This window comes from Pongo pygmaeus, chromosome X (genome assembly GCF_028885625.2).
Source record: "Pongo pygmaeus isolate AG05252 chromosome X, NHGRI_mPonPyg2-v2.0_pri, whole genome shotgun sequence".
Classification (NCBI taxonomy): domain Eukaryota; kingdom Metazoa; phylum Chordata; class Mammalia; order Primates; family Hominidae; genus Pongo; species Pongo pygmaeus.
The window spans coordinates 104,839,982-104,853,924 of NC_072396.2; the positions used below are offsets into that span (position 1 = coordinate 104,839,982).

A 13,943-nucleotide genomic window follows, 5' to 3' on the forward strand; every position below is an offset into this window, starting at 1 on the left:
AGAGAAAAGTAACTCATCATGCACAATGAATCTTCAATAAGATTATCAGTGGATTTCTCAGTAAAAACCTTGAAGGCCACAAGGAATTGAATACCATATTTAAAGGAAATTTTTTAATTGTTATTTTATTTTTCCATAAGTTATTGGAGTTCAGGTGGTATTTGGTTACATCAGTAAGTTATTTAATGGTGATTTGTGAGATTTTGGTGACCTGTCACCGAAGCAGTATACACTGCACTATATTTGTAGTCTTTCATCCCTCACCCACTTCCCACTCTTCCCCTCAAGTCCCCAAAGTCCATTGTATCATTTTTATGCTTTTGTGTCCTCATAGCTTAGCTCCCGCATATCAGTGAGAACACATGATGTTTGGTTTTCCATTCCTGAGTTACTTCACTTAGAATAATAGTCTCCAATCTCATCCAGGTCACTGCAAATGCTGCTAATTCATTCCTTTTTATGGCTGCATAGTATTCCATCATATATATATATACCACAGTTTATTTATCCACTTGTTGATTGCTGGGCATTTGGGTTGGTTCCATGATTTTGCAGTTGTGAATTGTGCTGCTATAAACATACATATGCAAGTTCTCTTTTTTGAATAATGACTTCTTTTCCTCTGGGTAGGTACCCAGTAGTGGGATTGCTGGATCAAATGGTAGTTCTACTTTTAGTTCTTTAAGGAATCTCCATGCTATTTTCCATAGTTGCTGTAGCAGTTTACTTTCCACCAGCAGTGTGGAAGTGTTCCCTGTTTACCACATCCACACCAACGTCTACTGTTTTTTTTTTATTATGGCCATTCTTGCAGGAGTAAGGAGGTATTGCATTGTGGTTTTGATTTGCATTTCCCTGATCATTAGTGATGTTGAGCATTTTTTCGCCATTTGTGTACCTTTTGAGAATTGTACATTCATCTCCTTAGTCCACTTTTTGATGGGATTGTGGGTTTTTCTTTCTTATTGATTTGTTTGAGTTCGTTGTAGATTCTGGATATTAGTCCCTTGTCAGATGTATAGATTCTGAAGCTTTTCTCCCACTCTGTGGGTTGTCTGTTTACTCTGCTGATTGTTCCTTTTCTGTGCAAAAGCTCTTTAGTTTAATTAGGTCCCAGCTATTTATCTTTTTATTGCATTTGCTTTTGGGTTCTTGGTCATGAAATCCTTGCTGAAGCCAATGTCTAGAAGGGTTTTTCCAATGTTATCTTCTAGAATTTTTATAGTTTCAGGTCTTAGGTTTAAGTCCTTAATCCATCTTGAGTTGATTCTTGTATAAGGTGAGAGATGAGGATCCAGTGTCATTCTCCTACATGTGGCTAGCCAATTACCCCAGCACCATTTGTTGAAAAAAGTGTCCTTTTCCCACTTTATGTTTTTGTTTGCTTTGTTGAAGATCAGTTGGCTCTAAGTATTTGGGTTTATTTCTGGGTTCTGTATTCTGTTCCATTGGTCTACGTGCCTATTTTTATACCAGTACCATGTTGTTTTGGTGAATATGGCCTTATAGTATAGTTTGAAATCAGCTAGTGTGATGCCTCCAGATTTGTCTTTTTTGCTTAGTCTTGCTTTGGCTATGCGGGCTCTTTTTTGGTTCCATATGATTTTGGGAATTGTTTTTTCTAATTCTGTGAAGAATGATGGTGGTATTCTGATAGAGATTGCAATAAATTTGTAGATGGCTTTTGGCAGTATGGTCATTTTCACAATATTAATTCTACCCATCCATGAGCATGGGAGATGTTTCCATTTGTTTGTGTCATATATGATTTCTTACAGCAGTGTTTGTAGTTTTCCTTGTAAAGGTCTTTTAACTCATTGGTTAGGTATATTCCTAAGTGTTTTTTTTTTTTTTTTTTTGCAACTATTGCAAAAGGGTTGAGTTCTTGATTTGATTCTCTGCTTGGTCACTTTTGGTGTACAGAAGAGCTACTTATTTGTGTACATTAATCTTGTATGCAGAAATTTTGCTGAATTATTTTATCAGTTCTAGGAGCTTTCTGGAGGAGTCTTTAGGGGTTTCAAGGTAAATGACTGCTATATATAAAGTTTCAGTGGCACAAAAGAAATAGCACTCAAATATAAAATTTTCTTTTAAATTCTCAGCAAGGCTAGTTACTTCTCTATAGAAGGGTGTGCCCTTACAGATGGAACAATGGTGAGCGCACACTTGGACGAGGGGAAGGGGTTCTTATCCCTGACGCACATGGCCCCTGCTGCTGTGTTGTTCCCCTATTGGCTAGGGTTAGACCGAACAGACTAAACTAATTCCGACTGGCTAATTTAAAGAGAATGACGGGGTGAGTGCTTTGGAGGGAGTCAGGGCAGAGCACATAGCAGGTAATTGGAATGAGTTAGGGTGGAGCAGGTGATTGGAATGTAGGGTGGAGCAGGTGATCAGAATGAGTCAGGGTGGAGTAGGTAACCGAAAAAGGTTGCTTTATGAGGAAGTTAAGTTTAAAAGTAGAAGGCAAAGAATTGAACATACTGACATATTAATTCTTTGAAAAGAAATTTAGAACTCATATCTAACATGATCATATCATCAGCAAACAGTGACAGTTTGACTTCCTCTTTACCAATTGGATGACCTTTATTTCTTTCTCTTGTCTGATTGCTTTGGCTAGGACTTCCAGTACTATATTGAAGAGGAGTGGTGAGAGTGGGCATGCTTGTCTTGTTCCAGTTCTCAGAGGGAATGGTTTCAACTTTTCCTCATTCAGTATTATGCTGGCTGTGGGTTTGTCATAGATGGATTTTATTACATTAAGGTATGTCCCTTGTATGCCGATTTTACTGAGAGTTTTACTCATATAGGAATGCTGGGTTTTGTCAAATGCTTTTTCTGCATGTATTGTGATGATCACATGATTTTTGTTTTTAATTCTGTTTATGTGGTGTATAACATTTATTGACTTGTGTATGTAAAACCATCCCTGCATCCCTGGTACAAAATTTACTTGATCATGGTGGATTATCTTTTTGATACGTTGTTAGAACTGGTTAGCTAGTATTTTGTTGAGGATTTTAGCATCTGTGTTCATCAAAAATATTGGTCTGTAATTGTCTTTTTTGGTTATGTTCTTTGCTGGTTTTGGTGTTAGGATGATGCTGGTTTCATAGAACGAATTAGGGAGGGTTCCTTCTTTCTCTGTCTTGTAAAATAGTGTCAAAAGGATTGATACCAATTATTTGAATGTCTGCTAGAAGTCTGCTGTGAATCCGTCTGGTCCTGGACTTTTTTTGTTGGTAATTTTCTTAATTACCATTTCAATCTCACTGCTTGTTGTTGTTCTGTTCAGGGTATCTAATCCTTCCTGATTTAAACTAGGAGGGTTGTATTTTTCCAGGAATTTATCCATCTCTTCTAGGTTTTCTAGTTTATGTGCATAAAGGTATTCATAGCAGCCTTGAATGATCTTCTGTATTTCTGTGGTGTCAGTTGTAATATCTCCCATTTCATTTCTTTCTTTTTTTTTTTTTGAGATGGAGTCTCGCTCTGTCCCCCAGGCTGGAGTGCAGTGGCGCCATCTCGGCTCACTGCAACCTCCACTCCTGGGTTCATGCCATTCTCCTGCCTCAGCCTCCTGAGTAGCTGGGACTACGGGCACCTGCCACCACGCCCAGCTAATTTTTTTTCTATTTTTAGTAGAGACGGGGTTTCACTGTGTTAGCCAGGATGGTCTCGATCTCCTGACCTCATGATCTGCCCACCTTGGCCTCCCAAAGTGCTGGGATTACAGGCGTGAGCCACCGCACCCGGCCCTCTCCCATCTCATTTCTTACTGAGCTTATTTGGATTTTCTCTCTTCTTTACTTGGTTAATCTTGCTAATGGTCTATCAATTTTATTTGGCTTTCAAAGAACCAGCTTTTCATTTCATTTACCTTCTGTATTTTTGTTTGTTTCAATTTCACTTAGTTCTGCTCTGATCTTGGTGATTTCCTTTCTTCTGCTGGGTTTGGGTTTGATTTGTTCTTGTTTCTCTAGTTCCTTGAGGTATGACCTTAGATTGTCTGTTTGTGCTCTTTCAGACTTTGATGTAGGCGTTTAGGGCTATGAACTTTCCTCTTAGCACTGCCTTTGCTGAATCCCAGAGGTTTTGATAGTTGTGGCATTACTGTCATTCAGTTTGAAGAGTTTTTTAATTTCCATCTTGATTTCATTTTTGACCCAATGCTCATTCAGTACCAGGTTATTTACTTTTCATGTATTTGCATGGTTTTGAAGGTTCCCTTTGAAGTTGATTTCCAGTTTTATTCCACTGTGGTCTGAGAGAGTGTTTGATATAATTTCAATTTTCTTAAATTTATTGAAGCTCATTTTATGGCCTATCATATAGTCTATCTTGGAGAAAGTTCCATGTATTGTTGAATAGAATGTTTTATTCTGCAGTTGTTGGATGAAATGTTCTATATATATCTGTTAAGTCCAATTGTTCCAACGTATAGTTTAAATCCATTGTTTCTTTGTTGACTTTCTGCCTTAATGAACTGTCCATGGCTGTCAGTGGAGTAATGAAGTCACCCATGATTATTGTGTTGCTATCTATCTCATTTCTTAGGTGTATTAATAACTGTTTTATTAATTTGGGAGTTCCAGTGTTAGGTGCCTATATGTTTAGGATTGTGATATTTTCCTGTTGGAAAGGGCTTTTACCATTATATACTGTCCCTCTTTGTCTTTTTTAACTGCTGTTGCTTTGCTCGTTTTTGGTGTCCATTTGCATGAAATGCCTTTTTCCACCCCTTTACTTTAAGTTTATGTGAGTCCTTATGTGTTAGGTGAGTCTCCTGAAGGCAGCAGATGGTTGGTTGGTGAGTTCTTATTCACTCTGCAGTTCTGTATCTTTTAAGCGGAGCATTTAGACCATTTATATTCAATGTTAGTATTGAAATGTGAGGTACTGTTGCTTTCATCATGCTCTTTGTTGCTTGTGTACTTTGGTTTTTGTTGTTTTTGCTTTTTAACTTATATTTTTGTTTTATAGGTCCTCTACGATTTATGCTTTAAAGAAGTTCTGTTTTTATGTGTTTTCAGGATTTGTTTCAAGATTTCGAGATCCTTTTAGCAGTTCTTGTAATGGTGGTTTCGTAATGGCGAATTCTCTCAGCATTTGTTTGTCTGAAAATGACTGTATCTTTCCTTCATATATGATACTTAGTTTCTCTGGATACAAAATTCTTGGCTGATAATTATTTTGTTTGAGGAGGCTGAAGATAGGTCCCCAATCCCTTCTTGCTTGTAGGGTTTCTGCTGATAAATCTGCTGCTAATCTGATAGGCTTTCCTTTATAGGTAACCTGGTGCTTCTGTCTCACAGCTCTTAAGATTCTTTCCTTGGTCTTAAGTTTGGATAACCTGATGACGAAGTGCCTAGGTGAATATCTTTTTGCGATGAATTTCCCAGGTGTTCTTTGTGCTTCTTGTATTTGGACATCTAGGTCTCTCGCAAGGCCAGGAAAGGTTTCCTCGATTATTCCCCTAAATATGTTTTCCAGGCTTTTAGAATTCTCTTCTTCCTCAGGTACACTGATTATTCTTAAGTTTGGTCATTTAACATAATTCCAGATTTCTTGGAGGCTTTGTTCATATTTCCTTATTCTTTTTTCTTTGTCTTTGCTGGATTGGGTTAATTCATAGACCTTATCTTAAAGCTCTGAATTTCTTTATTCTACTTGTTTAGTTCTATTGCTGAGACTTTCCAGAGAATTTCACATTTCTAAAAGTGTGTCCAAAGTTTCCTGAGTTTTTGACTGTGGTTTCTTTAAGCTCTCTATTTCCATGAATATTTCTCCCTTCACTTCTTGTATCATTTTTTGAACTTCCTTGTATTGGGCTTCGCCTTTCTCTGGTCCCTCCCTGATTAGCTTAATAACTAACCTCCTGAATTCTTTTTCAGGTAAACCAGGTATTTCTTCTTGGTTTGGATCCATTGCTGGTGAAGTAGTGTAATTTTTGGGGGGTGTAGAAGAGCCTTGTATTGTCATATTACTGGGTATCTCAGCCGTGGATACCAGCACCTGTTCCGGTGGAGGTGGCGGAGGGTGCAATGGACTCCATGAGGGTCTTTAGCTTTGGTGATTTAATGCTCTATTTTTGTGCTGGTTGGTCTCCTGCCAGGAAGTGGTGCTTTCCAGAAAGCATCAGCTGTAGTAGCGTGGAGAGGGACTGGTGGTGTGCAGGGCCCTAGAATTCCCAAGATTATATGCCCTTTGTTTTCCACTACGAGGGTGGATAGGGAAGGACCATCAGATGGGGGAAGGGCTAGGCGTGTCTGAACTCAGACTCTCCTTGGGTGGGTCTTGCTGAGGCTGCTGTGGAGGATGTGGGTGAGATTCCCAGGTCACTGGAGTTGTGTACCTAGGAGGATTATGGCTGTTTCTGCTGAGTCATGCAGGTTGTCAGGGAAGTGGGGGAAAGCCGGCAGTCACAGGCCTCACCCAGCTCCCACACAAACTGAAGGGCAGGTCTCATTCCCACCATGCCCTGACCAACAGCCCCAAGTCTGTTTCCAGGCCGAGAGTGAGAAGGGCTTGAAAACTTGCTCAAGGCTATCCGCCTCCCAGCTGTGAGAGAAAAGGGCTTTAATTCTTCTCCCTGCCTGTGAAGTATGCATGCCCAGTTCACGCCCTCCGCTGAGTTCTGGCCAGGAGGCTTCTCGCCACATTCAAATTGTTACAAAGTTCAGCTAGAGAATTCCTTCTCCCTGTGGAGTTTCACCCCCTGCTCCTCTGGCTGCCCTCCAGATGGATCCCTGTGGTGCCAGGCAGGAATGGGCTGCTTGGGTCCCAGCAAGTTCCTGGGTCCTCTACCTCTGTATTTCACTCGGCTCTCTAACTTGACTCAGCTCCAGGTAAAGCTGGAAACTTCACCTGCAAACAGACCTTCAGCCTCTCCAGTGGGGGTGTGTCTTCAGGAGAGGAGGGTCTACCTTTCCCACTTCCGCAGTTGGGAAACTCACAGGAATGTTTTTTTTAATGTCAACAGATAATTCTACATCTTGCAAAACTGCCCTTCAGAAATGAGGGACAAATTAAGACATTCCCAGATAAATAGTCAACATTGCATGGGAATTTTTAGCCAGAACAATTAGGCAAGACAGAAACAAAAGGCATCCAAATTGGAAAGGAAGAAGTAATATTATCTCTGTTTGCAGAGGATATGATCTTACAGGTAGAACACTGTAAATATGTCCCCAAAATAACTGTTAGAACTAGTAAATGAATTCAGCAAAGTTGCAGAATACAAAATCAACACACAAAAATGAGTTATGTATCTATATTGACATTAAACAATCTGAAGAGGAAATTAAGAAAACAATTCCATTTACAGTAGCATCGAAAATATTAATATTCTTAGAAATAAACTTAACCAAAGAAGTGAAAGACTTGTACACAGAAAACTACAAAATGTTGCTGAAAGAAGCTAAAGAAGACACAAATAGATGGAAATACATCCCATATTAATGAGTTGGAAGACTTAAAATTGTTAAGATGTCAATATTACCCAAAGTGATCTACAAATTCAATGCAATCCCTATTATTAAATAAAATCCTAATTATGTTTTTGCAGAAATAGAAAAATCAACCCTAAAATTCATATGGAAATTCAAGGAATCACAAAGAACCAAAACAATTTTGAAAAAAAAAATTTTTTTTTAACTTGGTGGTCTCTCACTTCCTGATTTCAAAACTACAAGCTACAGTAATCAAAACCATGTGGCATAAAGACAGACATACAGACTAATGGAATAATAAAGAGCCTAGAAATAAACCCTCGCATATACGGTCAAATAATTCTCAACAAGGGTGCCAAGACCATCCAATGGGGAAAAGAAAGTCTTTTCAACAAATGGTGCTGGGAAAACTGTAGGTCCACATAGAAAAAAATGAAGTTGGACCCTTACCTTGCACCATGCAAAAATTAATTCAAATTCAAATTAGATTAAAGACCTAAATGTAAGAGCTAAAACTATAAAACTCTTAGAAGAAAACATAGAGGGAAAGTTTCATAACAAGATTTAGCAAAGATTTCTTGTATCTGATATCAAAAGTACAGGCAACAATTTAAAATTATATGAGTTGGACTCCATCAAAATTAAAAACTTTTGTATATCAAAGGACACTATCAGCAGAGTGAAAAGGCAACCCACAGAATAGGAGAAAATATTTGCAAATCATATATGTGATAAGGGACTAATATCCAGAATATATAAAGAACTGCTATGACTCAACAACAACAAAAAAATCTGATTTAAAAATGGGCAAAGAATCTGAACTTTAAAGAAGTTATACAAATGACCAGTAAACATATGAAAAGATGTTCAACATCACTAACCACTAGAGAAATACAAATCAAAACCACAATGAAATACCATTTCACACCCCTTAGGATGGCTATTATAAAAAACAGAAAATAACAAATGTTGGCAAGGATATGGAGAAATTGGAACTCTTGGGCATTGCTGTAGGAATGTAAAATGGTGCAACCACTGTCAAAAAGAGTATGACAGTTTCTCAACAAATCAAACATAGAATTACCATGTATATTAGTCAAGGTTCTCCATAGAGACAAAACCAATAGGCTATATATAGAGAGAAAGATACAAGAGGGGATCTATTAGGGGAATTGGCTCATGTGATTATGGAGGCTAAGTCCCACAACAGGCTTTCTGCAAATTGGAGACCTTAGAATGCCAGTAGCATGACCCCATTCAAGTCTGAAGGCATGAGAACCCAGGGGGCTGCTAGAGTCCAAAGGATAAAGAGCCTGGAGTGCTGATGTCTAAGGGCAGGAGAAGAGTGTATCCTACCTGCAAGAGCAAGAAAAATCTTTCTGCTATTTTTATTCTATCCTGGCTCCAGCTGATTAGATGGTGCCTGCCCACATTGAGGGCAAATCTTCCCCACTTAGTCCACTCACACTCACATGTCAATATCCTCTGTAAACACACTCACAGAAACACCAAAAAATAATGCTTCACCTGTTCTCTAGTTATTCCTTAATCCAGACAAGTTGACACCTAAAACTAATCATCACACCATGGGACCTAGCAATTCCACTTCTGGGCACAAAAGAACTGAAAGCAGGGACTCAAAGAGATACTTGTATACCCACGTTCATAGCAGTATGATTCACAATAGGCAAAAGGTGAAAGCAACCCAAGTCTCCATTAACAGATGACTAAACAAAATGTGTATTTATATATAATATATATACAATAAAATATTCAGTCTTAAAAACTAAAGAAATTCTGACACATGGACAACATAGATGAACCTTAAAGACATTATGCTAAGTGAAATAAGTCAACCACAGAAGGACAAATATTGTATGATTCTACTTACATGATGTACCTAGAGTAGTCAAATTCATAGAGACAGAAAGTAGAACAGTGGTTGTTGGGGGCTACGAGGAGGGGATGGGCAGTTAGCATTTAATGGGTATGGAGTTTCATTTTGGGAAAGTAAAATTCTGGAGATGAATGGTGGAGACTGGCGCACAACAATATGAATGTACTTAATGACCCTGAACTGTACACTTAAAAATGGCTAAAATGGTAAATTTTAAGTTATATATATTTTACTACAAAAAAAAGGTAACATACTAAAATGATCTCATGGGTTTTGTGAGAATCAAATGAGATCCATGTAGAAAAGCCTTGTAATCTATATAGCCCTTCGCAAATGTTAGCTCTTCTTAGTCATTATCACTCCATTTTCCCCAATCTGATACCATTATCCACACACTTTACCCAGCCACACTTACCCAACAGCACACTGTTTGAGTTTGATTGCTATCTGGTGAATACTCACCTTCATTTTGCTAAACCCTGGATGCCATGTGCTAGCCAACAATATCCTATTGTTCTGGTTCTTAAACAAAACAAAATCTCAAAGACTTCTTCCTCTTACCTAGTTTTCGCCAATGATTGGCTTTGAAGCAGTCCTTATTCAGTAATAAGAGGTCACCATGCCATGGCCAAGAATAGGGCAAATCTTCCTCCAATTCAGTTGAACTTCCTGGCCTTCTAGCAAACAACATATCTCATAACACATCCTTTGAGCAGGTGAACAACTCTGAACCTTCTTTGAAGGAACAGGATTCTGGGAAAGGAATAAAAGAAATGCATGCAGTGTGTATTGAGAATAAAATCTATTGGCTAAGAAATAAAAAATGAAAATGCTAAAACATGACCAGTTTTGACGGACTAGACAACTCTCTGTAGAGTAGCCACAGGGCTAAACCCTCAAATATTCCCAGAAAGTATAGACATTGCTGTAGAACCAGCCTGATAATGTAGCAGTGCAGAACTTAAGAATGATATTTCTTTCTAGAAAGCAGGCCAATTGATATCTTCATCCTGATATTGATCAGGATCCACGTCAGCATTCAGGTGCTCTCTGGCTATAAGTTTCCTTAGCTCTTGCAGGCGCTGCTCATTGAAGATTTCTCTTAACACAGGTAATGCTACCAGTCTCATCTGGCACCTTTTTCATGCAATGACAACTATCCAGGAGTTGCTGCCTTTCCAGATATCCCCTGCGAGACCAATGAGGGATTTTATTCCATGACTCTTTGAAGAGGTTCAAACATGGATCAAACACGAAGTAGTAAGTACCCCAGCCTTAGAAATTTAATCTTTTATGACTCGGATAAAGAACCCAAGTCCCTGTGCCTTCACAGTCTTGAATATCTTTGCTTGTTTCACTTACGTTTACCTCACTCAAGATTCTTAGTGTCATCGACATGACTGGTTAAGAACTCAGGACTTTTCAACAAAGTCTTCTGCCAGTGCCCCACAAATCATGACTGTGGTCTCTCAAATTCTTTGATTCTCCACTAGGTTCCCTTTCTCCTCCATTCAAAGCCCCAAATAACATTTACCCTATATATTTAGTCCCGTTTTTTGTAGAAATGCTTCTTTGCTTGTGTTCCCCCTACCTTTTCATACCATACTTATATCGTTAATTGAGGCTCAGTCATAACATCAACAACAGCATGAAACATCCCACCTTCTGTCTTCATTTTGCTATAAACTGGAGGCAAAGGAAATACTGTCACTCAGGGAGTATATCAATGAAGGGGAAGACTCTCACAAGACAGGCACTGAGGCAGGAGTCACTAGCACACAGTGTATAAGTGAAATCTAAATATAAAAAAGCAAGCACTTGGGATACATCGCTTGCACACACCTCCTCTTTTATAACCAGTAGAGTGAAGTTGGTTGCTGAAGTCACAGAACCAATCGTCTATTTTCCGCAGATGGCTGATGATAACAGAACAAGCCCTGGCTAAGTCCCCCACCCTTTTCTTGAGTAGCTCATTGTTATGAGCCACGGACCCACCATCACCAGGTCACATGTTCTGTACTCTTTCCTAAAAACAGTGACAAAATATGCTGAGCCATCCATATTTCCTCAGTTACATTGAGAGGCAGGAGATATAACAATTAAGCAGTCTCTGGAGCCAGAGCAACCTGAGCTCAAACCATACCTTAGCTTGCTTGTTGTGGGACCTAGGCAAAGTTACTGAAACTTCTTTAGACATGTTTATCAATAAAATGGGTATAGTTGACTGGCTCCAAGATTTCTTGACCGCTTGATGTATTTGCCCTGCATAATTCCTAAGACTGTGATTATAATGGATTTTACTCTCATGATTAGGTTTTCACATAGCACAGTTGACTTTAATACAGGGAGATTATCTGGGTAGGCCTTGCCTAAACACAAGAGCCATTTAAAAGCAGAGTTCTCCCCAGCTGGTCAAAAGAGAGAATCTCTGTTCAGAGATTCACAGCATAAGAAGGTTTCAATGTGCCATCACTGGCTCTGAGATGTAGAAACCCACATGTAAGGACCAAAAAGAAGCCCTTAGGAGCTAAGAGCTACAGCCCTCCAGCCAACCGCCAGCAAAGAAACAAGGACCTCGGTCCTACAACCACAGCCAAACAAATTCTGCCAACAAGAAAAATGAGCTTGGAAGCTGATTCTTCTCCCAAAGATTCCAGATAAGAGTACAACACCTTGATTTTAACCTTGTGAGATCCTAAGCAAAGAACCCACTCATGTCCACCCAAACTTCTGACCTACAGAACTGTGAGCTAATAAATGAGTGTTGTAAGCCACTAAGTTTGTGGAAATTTGTTACACAGCAATAGAAAACTAATACAATGAGGACACAGCAAGTGCTTAATAAATGTTAGCTTTTATTATTACTAACTAATTGGGATCAGCTACACAGTTGTAAGAAGGCTAAAGTAAAAATTATTTATGCAAGGCTGGCAGTGCAACATAGCATTCAGATCCAGGGTCCATTTGGTCTAATATGGCTGATATTAAGTGTTTCTCAAGGGGAGAGACATTATTGGCATTCAATGGGGGGAGGGGTTCATCGTGTAGAACTGTCTTGGACATGGCAGTCCATTTATCATCTCTGGCTTCTCTTCCCCTAGCAGTAGTCATTGCAACAACTGAAAATGCCACTGTACATTTCCAAAAATGCTCCTCCACAAGGGTTGAGAACTTTGAGAACTACTTTAAGGGGAATTTCATAAGAAAGCATGCGTGTCTTAAATGCTGCCATAAAGCTACCTCAATAACTACAATGCTACTCAAATTACCTGACCCTAAGAATCGGCAGTGGCACTTGTTTAAATATAACGATTCCCAAGTTCTTTCCCTGGAGTCCCATTCCATGAGGCTGGGGTAGAGCCCCAGGAATCTATACTCTTACTTAAAGACCCCAGGTGAATCTTTTGTTTATGTAAGTTTGCCAAACACTGAGTTAGAAATATACTCAGCCGTACATGCATTTAGCAAAAGTTCACCACAACGGAACAATGACACACACCAAAACTCTTTGAAACTTTGCCTTCTACAGAGCTGTAAATCTCCTTTTGGACCATTCCATTACACAAGGTGTCCTCTTGGTCACACAGTGATTGCAAATGGGACTCGAGTCATGGAAACGGGAATACTCTTCTCAAACTTTCCATCTTTACCAGAATTACTTCTTAAAGTGATATGCTGCACGGCGTAAACTAGCACTTATTAATTTTTTCTAAATATTTATCATATTTCATATACTTTTATTTTGGAGATGGAGTTTCGCTCTTGTTGCCCAGGCTGGAGTGCAATGGCGGATCTCAGATCACCATAACATCCATCTCCCGGGTTCAAGCGATTCTCTGGCCTCAGCCTCCTGAGCGGCTGGGATTACAGGCATGCGCCACCACGTCCGGCTAATTTTGTATTTTTAGTAGAAAAGGGGTTCTCCATGTTGGTCAGGCTGGTCTAGAACTCCCGACCTCAGGTGATCCGCCCGCCTAGGCCTCCCAAAGTGCTGGGATTACAGGTGTGAGCCACCGCGCCCGGCCCATATACTTTTAATACATGTGGAATTAATAAAAACGTCCATGCCTCCAATTCCGTGGCTATTTTACTGTCTTCCTTTTTCGGACAAGTCCCTCAAAGGTAGCGCTCTTGGCTCCTTCCTTTGCTTCTCCCCTAACCCTATCCTCCTGAGGTGCCCCCTGGATTTCCTCCAACCCCGGCAGGGTCTGCCTTTCCAGGCTGATACAACGACCTGCCCTGCATGCCATATCCCAGGCGCGTGGGCACCAAAGCGTGGAAAAACCGATGAATGACGTTTTCTGTTTCCGATACTCTGCCTGCCCGAATCCCCCGCCGCACCGCCCCACCACGAAGCACATGGAACCCACGGACTACACGAGGACAGAGGTCTGTTCTCCCTTTACCGCTCCCATTTCTTCAACTATGCTTCTCTCGGCTGGCATGCCCTTTCCTCATCTCACTCCATAGACGCACAAGTTTAGCAAATAATATGCACGCTCCTGGGACGGGCCCAAGCATTTCTCTCCCTTGATAGGGCGGAACTAAAGTGCAAGCGCCACAGTTGTCAGCTAAGGACTTCCCTGTTA

At 39.9% G+C, this 13,943-nt stretch overlaps 1 long non-coding RNA gene across 1 annotated transcript in view; it reads right to left on the reverse strand.

Moving 5' to 3' along the window:
• Nucleotides 1–13,837, reverse strand: part of LOC129024514 (uncharacterized) — a 28,429-nt gene extending 14,592 nt beyond the window's left edge. The window contains exons 1-2 of the long non-coding RNA XR_008497096.1: nucleotides 13,761–13,837; nucleotides 9,916–10,107 (exon numbers count right to left, since the gene is read on the reverse strand). This is a non-coding gene — a long non-coding RNA (uncharacterized LOC129024514). The remainder of the gene's footprint in view (nucleotides 1–9,915; nucleotides 10,108–13,760) is intronic.
• Between the last annotated feature and the right edge of the window lie 106 nt (nucleotides 13,838–13,943).